Genomic DNA, 10416 nt, shown 5'->3' on the forward strand with positions numbered 1-10416 from the left:
CACAAAACGAAAAACTTTGTGTCAGTAACATGTCTTGAGCAGCTAATCACAGTTGCTGTGGGTCATGGAATTTGCCAGGAGGGCAACATACAGGCATATAACAACATATACGTTTATAACGCTCGTATGAGCTTCAATTGCATTGTTGTTCTAAAAATCTTTGTAACACCAGTTATTTCTTTCTACCCAGTAAACCACCGATGTCCCATGGACGTCCTGAAAAGATCCCGAAGTCCTGATCCGCGAAAAATGTCCCAATGATGTAAATAAGACGTCATTCGAAACGTCCTAGCGTTGTCTAGCCAGGATATATTTTAATGATATCGCTGGGACTTCGAAATGGCGTCCCGATCGGATGTTGATTTAGAAGTAGAATACAAACGTACTTTCGATGCTCATTATATTTTTGTATCATAAGATAACGTTCAACAGCGTGCAGCAAGAAACTAAAACAGTGACACTAATTTTTATCCGTGTTACCGAAGTGGCAACACACAAAAATTATTCATCTGAATTTACAAAGAAACTCCCGGCATGGACCGAGCTTAGCAGATGTACCACAGTATCTAGCTTCTGTTTCCTTTTACTGTAGTGCTAATAAAGGTAGGTGGGAAGGCTGAGAAGACCTCGATATCTCTTGCAATATCTCCATGTAGAACGGAACACACACAACTACATCTCCAGATGTGCTTCCCTGCCGGAACGAGAAGACATAACATCATTGAATTGTCGCCACAATTCCAACGAGATCCAAAGACAAATCAGACAGTCAATTCGTTCATTATGTAGCCGTCAGGTACAAGTTCCTCACTGACAGAATCAGGGTTTTTGAAGAGAAGCTATACCTTTGCGACATCATGTTCCACTACGTTGTGTGGCGAAGACCGTACCCACGGAATAAAGAAGCAATTCAATGAATTGGCTTAATGGATATAAATGCTAAACGCCGATTTCCACTTGATTTAATGTAATCCAACATGTTTTGTACACACTGCACCAGTTCAAAAATGCGAAACCAACTGAAGGAATTGGCCTAGAGCATCAATAAAACAACAACTTTATTTCTAAGGTTAATAATGAGGAGTTTCGTCGCTAGTGTGGATACCCGAGCCCACTGGCATAAAATGCGATGAAATGTGCCCCTTCACCATAAGGATCGAAGTCCTGACGTGTCTAAAAAGACCAAAAAAGCCCTCATCACAGAGTGTTGATGGGCTGGATTTCACCAGGGGCCAAGCAGTTTTCATAGAGATAGAAAGGGTGAAATTCCAACTGACTAAGGATCTGAGAGAGCGCGGTTCGGGAAGGTTGGTAGCATGGACAAATAAGAAGAATGTGCCCAGGTCCCCTACGGCACCGTAGTCACATCATCGGTCAGAATAGATCAGATATGCATAGAGATTTCAACTGAGCACTGCACATGCCACTTGAGGTGGCGGTTGATACCGCGGCGTCTTTTAGCCATCCAGTGATGGTTTAACCCCATCAGAGTGACATCGCGGTGTTTCGCGATGGGTTCCCGTGTCTAATATCTTGGCCTGCAGCGGCGATATCGGGATGCTGTTTCTTGTGACGAATTCCCCTTCCATCCCCCTACGCGTGCACCTTGCGGCTGTGAGAAATCCTGGCGGTTGTCCAGATATTTGCAAATTCTAGGCAACCGTCGGTGCTTCTGACACCTTCAAAGTCTTGTAAATCCTGCCCGGACTGTTGGATCGAGACCAAAATTCAGGTCCGAACGGGCCTGGATTAGCTGTGTGATCGCGCAAATCACACAGGAACTGATCTGTAGTGGTTTCGAACTCGTAGGCGGAGACGCGTTAGTAAAATTCGTTTTTCCGAACTTCAGTGCCCTTGTTGGAAAGAAGTTCGCCTCGGACAGGGTTCATACTTGGAGAACCCACTGTTCTCGACGCGGAGCACGTGATAAAATTCACCGCGTCTCTCTAAATTTAGCAGTTCTCGAGTTAGAGCATTCCGCGTTCACACTCCTCCCAATACATGGGACCAGCGGCTTCCCCCCCCCCCCCCAAAAAAAAGCCTTCCCGTTGCTGCCACATGGTCATGTTTGCCTTCGTTATGAAGGTCTCAATGTGCTCTTTCCAACAGCGTTTGTCCCGCAGGCGCGCGATGTTCCGTTCTCCCGATATCGGCTTAAGAGCATGACGAGCTGCGAGGCTGGCTAGAGCCACCCTGAAACGCTTCCCACTTTTCGGTGTCGTAAGTCGATTACCCGATGTCCGATTTAGTCGAAATTTTGTGTGCGCGTGCTCTGTTCCCTGCTCTACAACTTTCCAATTGAGACCAGCCGTCGATTTCCAGTGGTTAAGACGTCATTCTCGAAATTCCTGACACCGACCACCGTTCACCGACTTTTGTCCCTGTCTTCAGGCTTGAAGCCCACGGCGGATCCGACTTCCTTTTAATCGGCACACGCACTCGACATGGGAAACGCGTAGAAACTTGCCGCATCTTCCTATCCCTCTCGGTTCTCGAGTTAGAACAACGTGGCAACGGCGGTTCTCTGATACATGGGCCTGGGGCATTTTTTTCGATATCGGGTTCTTGCTGGCGTAGGAAGGTGACTGAGATGTGTTTTTGAAGAGGAAAACGTCCTCTTTCCGATAGCGTTGGTCCCGTCTTCGCGCGACTTTCCGTTCCCTTGCTACATTCCGAGGAGCGCCTGGGCGCGGGCAGGTGGCCTTCCTGCCGTTTCTGCGCTGCGGGCGGCGTCCATTTCGCTTGCAAGCTTCGTTGCGTTCGCACGCCTTTTTCTGGCTCCCGTTGTCTCGCGTTCCGTCGTTGCTCTGGTGCCCTGGACCGCTGTGAATGTGTTTTTATGCCCTACTAGTGTTGCCTGGGGGTGCTTTTATGTGTGCACCCTGGAAGATAGGTCCAGAAGCCTTGCGATTTCTTAGATTAAAGGTTAGTTCATGTTTGTACGATTCGTGCAACTTTTGTTTGGTATCATTCCTAGCGTGTGGGTTCTATTACTTTATGCTAGCAGTGTGATTATTACCCTTTTGATTCCTTTTTCCCTATGCTTTATCTTTCAGCTAAGTGTACTCGTGACCCTACCAGCACTTAAGATGCAACATCGTCAGTGGCCCCGGTACTAATGTCTAATCTATGAATTTCAGATACTTTCGACGTATTCATTGCAGTGAACAACGCGGTTGGAACAGCACACTCACGACGTGGGAAGGTCACAGAAATGTTGAAAGACATCAGGTAAGTTACGCTAAAGTGCGTTTCAGAGCTCTTCAGTGACTTGTGTTTACTGCGAAACAGATTGGGCATACGCTTCACCCGTACAACTGTGTCATGTGCTCCACGGCAGCACAAGCCTTTACGGCTGCCACTGTATGCAAAAAAGGCTGAGTGATTTTAATAAAGAATTTGCAAGGAAGTACAATGTGTCGCACCTTGTTGACTCTTTTACAGATGTGTGGAAACGTCGTAGCGGATGAATGTGAATTATGGATCTCCAAGTGGCGTCGCCCGCGTCATTTTCAAGATTTTACCCGTTTTGAAGGTACGTAGTGAATGTGCGAGGCATTCACGTTCCTACTACGTGGTTATCCATGCGTTTCCCGTCTTCGCAGGCAATAGGGCTGTTGATAGGGAGAATGCTAGGCTACTGCAGACTGCAACCATAGGCGCTGTGTCTAAAGGTATGCGTATACGTCGATGCGTACTTCACAGTGACATTTTGCTGTAGCAGTGTTTTTGAAATTACATTTCTTGCAGGTTAAGCTCACATGACGCGGCAGGGAAGGGAGTCCGTGGCGAAAAGTGAATATAGCCGAAGTAGGATAGCGTTAATTTTTGCGCACGAAAGGCAAGCTGGACACATCGCAAATCTCCAGTTGTACGAAACACAGTGCAGCATGGTCGTCGGTTATGCCAGTGCTTCAACATATGTTTCAGCGTCGCACTTCGGACATTGCGGGCATATACCTTTAATTTTTTCCCCTTGTGGACCGATGCTGTGTGTGTTCATGGACATCATGTTTTCAAAGACATGTAAGTTCTCAATAATAATGCGAAAAAAAATGCTGGTCATGTTACGCTATGATATAATACCTGGTGAGGTAATACGATGCTATGACGCTCAGTTTCATACGAAATAAAGTGTTTGATCTAATGTTGCTTGTTTGTGCCACTGATACGCACTGCTGTGCGGTGTTGATGTAATGTTCAGAGAACGCCAGTAAGCCTGGCTAAGGCACGGGAAAAAGGTCCACTAGAGGTCCGTAAAAGGTCGTCATTGACGTACTATGGACTTCCTTGGGACGTGCGCGGATGTTATTTTGGCAGTTCTGAGTACGTCCCAAGTATGTCAAAATTATGTTTCAGGATGTCCTCAGGATGTCTTCATCGTCCTGAGGGTAACATCATGTAGACGTCCTTGGGACATCGGTGGTTTACTGGGGTATTTAATGGATGAGTTATCACTTCGCTGTATGGTTGCTGGTGCTGAGAAATGCCTCGATGACATTTTCATTGTTAAAAATGGACTATGGAAACAAGGTATAGTGCATGCATCTCCAGATGCCACTTTGCCCTCTTGCTTGGGGCTTTAAGTGCCATTTTTTGTTTTGCTTTCCTGTTTAGATCAGTCAACATGTGTGAGTGCACCTTCACCAATCCCACAAATGCCTCTGCTCTCACGAATTTATTACCCTTGGGAGAGCCTCAGCAAGACAGTACTTGATGCATTGGAAGCAGACAATGTTCTGCTTTCCTCACAACGACAGGAAGTGGCACACATGGCAGCGTCATGGCCCTGCATATCCATTGAACGTGGGAGGCACTCCTGATATTTATTCACAGGTATATTTGCTGTTTGCATGGCTTACCTGGATAGAGTATAGCAGATATAAAAAAAATGTTGTGACATGCATTGAAATGTTGTAGGAGAGCATATCACATACTGGTAAAATATAGTATTTTGAAACTCACGTGGTGTAGTAGAGTAACAAAAAACTGGTTAGGATGTTTAGATGGTGCTCTAGCTTAGATTATCTGTGTGTCTGTCTTGCAAGAACCCTCCTTATATTATACTACATATTTACTTTGCTGGTACGATACATACTGCAGTAAATACAGCAGGCGATGTAACACATACTATAGCAGAGGCCATATCAACTGCTAACCTTCCAGAGACATTCATATGCTTCACATATGGTGGTGTCTCTGCCATGCTGAACTATGCTCATAAGCATGTTTCGGATGAAAAAAAATCCTATCTATGTGCTCAGAAATTTGTTGTGCCACTTGCAGTGGTGGACATGTGGAATAGTTGGTAGAGAAATGGAGTGATTGTCCTGATCATTACACCATGTGAAACTAAGAATATTTCATGCAATTATTTTGAATACTCATAAGGAACTTTTATTAATTGGTTGTGATTTTAGGCACCTGGTTGGTATCATTGAGAATGAAGGGAGCCAGCAGCGCATAAAAAAATCAAGAGGGCAACATACATAAATGCGTGAGGCAATGAGGGCCGCAGATGAATATAGCAAGAAGTGGGAACATGTAAGTTGAGCATATTACATTACTTCCTACGAGCATATTACATGTCTTTATTCATCAAATAATTTAATTTGTTGTGGAAGTATTATGACTAAGGAGGCTCAGTAATACTTTCTTTTCTTTTCAGCTCATGTGATACATAGCGGTCAAATGAAGAAAAATAGCATACGCTCTTTGGCTGCACGTTGAACATATGTTTATAAGTCCCAAACGTCGCCACACCAGCATTGGACAGCTGTTTCGGCCTTATAATAGAATATTTATTAACACCAATTACTTATTTACAGCATACCCTTAAATACAGCAATTTACATTACTTTCTAAAAAGTGTTGCCTTATCACTACACACAACTAAATCGCTCTTGAGCGTAACTGCACTCTGGATCCATTCTTTACAGCAATGTACCTAGTTCCCCACCTCTTCAGAAATTCATTTTCACCCAGTTCATGTAACTTCGTGTCTAAGTGGTTGTACAAAATCTTTCGAAGGCGTATCAACATAGGATACATTAGTCTATATGGTCTCTTCTGAACCAGTGCAATGCATCGGCTGCGCCATACAACATACAACGCTGTCGCTACAATCAAGCTTTGGAAACGGCATCGTCTTTGTCGACTAACCATCGGCCGGAACCCAAACGTTCTGCGTACTAAAGTAAAAAAGGTTTTCACTTGCACACATTGTTCAACTGCATGGCGATTAGTTTCCGGGAGACTACAATTGGGACACGCTAAATTCCTAATCATACCCCACCTACACAGTCTGTCGCGCGTGGGTAAAACACCATGTCCAGCCTCCCACATAAAATCCCGAACACAATGCGGAAGGTCACACGAAGTGAGCTCCAACCACGTGGCCTCGAGATTCCGCACGGTGGGCATAGTATTCACCCGCGACGCACACAAAATTTCGCAAGTCCGTGAAACTGGTGCTTCTCTGACATTTATTTGGGAACACAGTTCTTGGGTAACTTTATATATATTTACAACCTTTGAGTAAAACTTAGGTGTCACCTCAGCACTTGGACACATATTTCCCAGGCCACGCGGCAGGAGCGTTCGACGGTTAGGGCCCAAGAAATACAATACAAGTGACCTTCCAATGCATTCAGTCTCATCCAGCATTTTTAACACATGACGCAATGATAACAACGTACAAAATGTGGGAATGCATGGCAAACCCCAGCCTCCTTGTGAACGCGATAACCGCAGAATGTCTCTCGTAACTAGCTCAGTTCTGTCTCCCCAAAAGAAAGAATAACATAGTGATGGGAACTGTGCACAAAACAACCTTGGGGGAGAAACCACTCTTGCAATATACCACAGTTTTGCACAGAGGACAGATTTTATCAGGTACACACGCTCCTGTGCTGATAACTGGAAATTGCGTGCAATACTTATTTGCCGACTTAGTTGTTCCAACAAGTGTCTCCAATTTTGCGGAGAGACACCATTGTTGTCAAAAAGGACACCCAACACTGACAAGCACTGAACAGTCTGTAACCCGTACGGCAGCGACTCACGGAGCTCGCCCAAAGGAAGAACCTTGCTCTTGTCTTGATTTAACAGTGCTCCAGAGCAACTTGAGTACAGGTCAAAAACAGCAAATACATTCAACAAACTATCAACGTCTCTTGCATATATTGTGATATCATCTGCGTACGCTGACGCAGCCACAGTCTTTGTTCCAGGAAGCGGCAGCCCTCTTATACGCTGGTTTGCGTTAATCATGCGTAGGAGGGGGTCGATACAGATTGTGAAGATTGCAGGCGATAAGGGACAACCCTGTCTTACTCCCCTGGATACAGCAAAAGTTCTTGTTGTTCGCCCATTGATGACCAGGTCGCTTATCAGATCTTTATATAGTTTCCTGATTATGTCTACGAAATGTTGTGGAAATCCGAAGTTTTCCATTACCGCTGAGAGATAACAATGTTCAACCATGTCAAAGGCTTTCTTTTGATCCAACGAGGCGACCAATCCTCTTTGCCCACAACTCGTAGTAAATTTAATCAAGTCTCGTGTCAGAGATAGAGAGGAAAAAATTGATCTACCAGCGACAGACGACGTCTGATAAGGTGATATGATGTGAGGCAATATATTCTTCAACCGGTTGACTAGCAAAGCCGCGAGCACTTTGTGATCTGCGTTCAATAAGGTTATTGGCCTCCACGCCTGGGGGCTCACACACTCGTCCTGACCGTCCTTCGGTAATAGAACAATTCTTCCTCGTTTAAAAGAACTGGGTACTTCCCCCGTTCTAAGAAACTGATTGATGAGGTCCGTTAACTTGGGCCCCAGAACACAGAAAAAACGCGTGTAAAATTCGACCGGAAGCCCGTCGCATCCCGGCGATGAAGATGCCTTCATGCTCTTCGCTATTGACCATACTTCTGCCACTGTTGCTATCTTACCGAGCTCTTCGGTGCATGACCTAGGAACTTGGGGCAAGCTCGTGAGAAACGATCCGATCGATGCTCGAAATTCTTCAGAATTATCCAGTATTTCTCTTGTATAGAGCTGCTCAAAGAAGCCTACAAACGTGTCTTCTATGTCCCTAGCGGATTGCGATAGCCGCCCATCTGGCATCCGAACCTGGGTAACGCGGGGACGAGAATTACGACTTATTTCTCCATTACGAATGAACCTCAAGACTTCAGGAGTGCCTATCGGTTGATGCCTGCTCACAAGCACCGCAGCTGTACGGGACGACAGTCTCAGGGCTCGGTAGTAACGTTCCCTGAGCAATTCTAAATACTCCTGCATGATGAGGGTCGCTGCACCACCCCTCTTTACGATTTGCATTTTTTTCCAAATGTCTCTTAACACCTTCGTGTCATTTATTTTCTTTTGTCTTCCCGCCTCGACAAACAGGCTACGCCAGTAATCTTTCAATTCATCCCATTTTGATTGACACTGTCCTTGTTCCGCCTCCTTCAAGGATTCCCTAATCTTTATCTCTATTTGGTGCATGAGATTGTCTTCTCGTAACAAGCTTACATCCAGCCGCCACGTGGAAGGACCGCCGTTAGCATTATCGGGAAATTCCAATTTCACACATAAAGGCAGGTGGTCCGAAGTGTTGGACATATTTGATGGGAACCGCAAAACTTCACATTCAGCGATCCTACACTGAGCAGAGACTGGAAAGTAAACGCGGTCTAGCCTAGTAAAAGAGTTTCTTCGTGACCACGTGTATTGGAACGCATCGCCATACACATGCACCCAAGCATCTTTTAAAGCGTATTGCCGAACCATACGCCTTAATTCTCGTGCAGTACTGGTGCTCCTACCCAGGCCCGGGCCTCTAACGTCCCTCCGGGAATCTAGGACACAATTAAAGTCCCCGATAAGGAATACTGGATGTGCATCGAGCATGAAAACATCTAAATCACGAAAAAAGGGGTTACAAGCGCTATCTTGCGCTGGTGCGTAGACATTGATAAACCTTATCTTTGTATTAAACATAATAGCGTCGAAACAAACAGCTCTACCGCTGGTATCATACCGAACTACAGTATTTAAGAACAACGCAGGACGAAAAACAATGATTCCTACACCCTCACATCTGGCTGTACCAAATGAAAAGTAACATTCAAGTGCGAAGCGCGACTTGAACTCAGCGACATCTCTCACTGAACGAAAATTGGTCTCTTGTACGAAAAGCAAATCGCAATTAACAGATCTCGCCCACTGTATAACATCTATCTGCTTTTGAACACTACGGAAGCCCCGTACATTTAACGTTATAACACTAAGGCTCATGGTTACTAACATCATGAGATTTTCACTCCATGTCCGAGTCCGTAGAACATTCATAATCTAGTTTTGGATTGGAAACCATAGTTATCACCTTCTTGCGCTTAGATGTTGGAGCCAAGTTCTCGTCCGTCGTGCTACCGCTGCTAGTTGCGAGCTGTCTCTTGATGTCTGCACGGTCATCGGCATCCGCTTCATCCAGGCCGTCCTTGGCTGCCGCCGCAGTCTGCTGACGGGCGATTGCTGTGCCTGCCTTGTTGGCGGGGCTCCGTGTCGGGGCCGCTGCTGCTAGACGCTGTGGTAGAGGGTGCACCGCCTGCACAACCTCCGTTGACGATGATTCTTCGGAAGATGTCTCACTTGGTGAAGACGTTTTTTCAGTGGTAGCCTCAGTGTCCAGTGGCTCTGAGACTTCATCTCGTATAAAATCCTGTTCAGCTGGTGCCATTACTTGATTGGCCTCATCCGCCACAGGCGCTTCACGAGCGTCGTCCGCACCCATTGTCGAGGGCGAAGTAGCTGGAGGGATGTCGTCGCGTTCGTTGGTTCGTTTGTCAACTGTTTCGGTACACGGTACTAGCGGGGGGAACTCTGGAAGAGAACGACTGACAGCCTCTGCGTACGGCATCCGCTTCTTGCAGTCCGCAGATGCGTGTGCACCTCCACACCTCCTGCATGGGGCGTTACAGTTCTCTGCCGCATGCCCGAACACGAGGCAGCGGTCGCAATACTGAGTCGTACAGGCGTCCTTGTAGTGACCTTCCTGTTTACAACGGCGGCAGACTCGCTTCATACCTCTGTAATTGAAGGTGACACGATGCCCATTTACGCGGAGAAAGTTGGGAACTGGATTGTTCTCCATCATCTCTATCTTCACAAGTCTATCACCTGTCCGTACTGTGGGTCGATCCTTGTACATAACAAAATTCACCTCGAGCACCTTGCCGTACGGTTGCAGAGCTCGAATGAGATGTTCTGTAGCTACGTACGCAGGTAAGTACCTGCATGTTACCAGGGCGACACGTGGTCCGATGGGTTCAACAATTACTTGTTCGTTTCCGATTTCAATGTGTCCCTTTTCAATTACCAATCGACTGGCTGGCGCCGACGATACTA

At 46.1% G+C, this 10416-nt stretch overlaps 1 long non-coding RNA gene across 1 annotated transcript; it reads left to right on the forward strand.

Annotated features, from left to right (window-relative positions):
- Positions 1 to 3177: 3177 nt before the first annotated feature.
- On the forward strand, positions 3178 to 3809 carry LOC135369243 (uncharacterized). Its single transcript, XR_010415016.1, has 3 exons — positions 3178 to 3231; positions 3445 to 3674; positions 3751 to 3809. It is a non-coding gene; the product is annotated as an uncharacterized LOC135369243 (long non-coding RNA).
- The last annotated feature ends 6607 nt before the right edge of the window (positions 3810 to 10416 follow it).

Source organism: Ornithodoros turicata, chromosome 1 (assembly GCF_037126465.1).
Source record: "Ornithodoros turicata isolate Travis chromosome 1, ASM3712646v1, whole genome shotgun sequence".
NCBI classification, from domain to species: Eukaryota; Metazoa; Arthropoda; class Arachnida; order Ixodida; family Argasidae; genus Ornithodoros; species Ornithodoros turicata.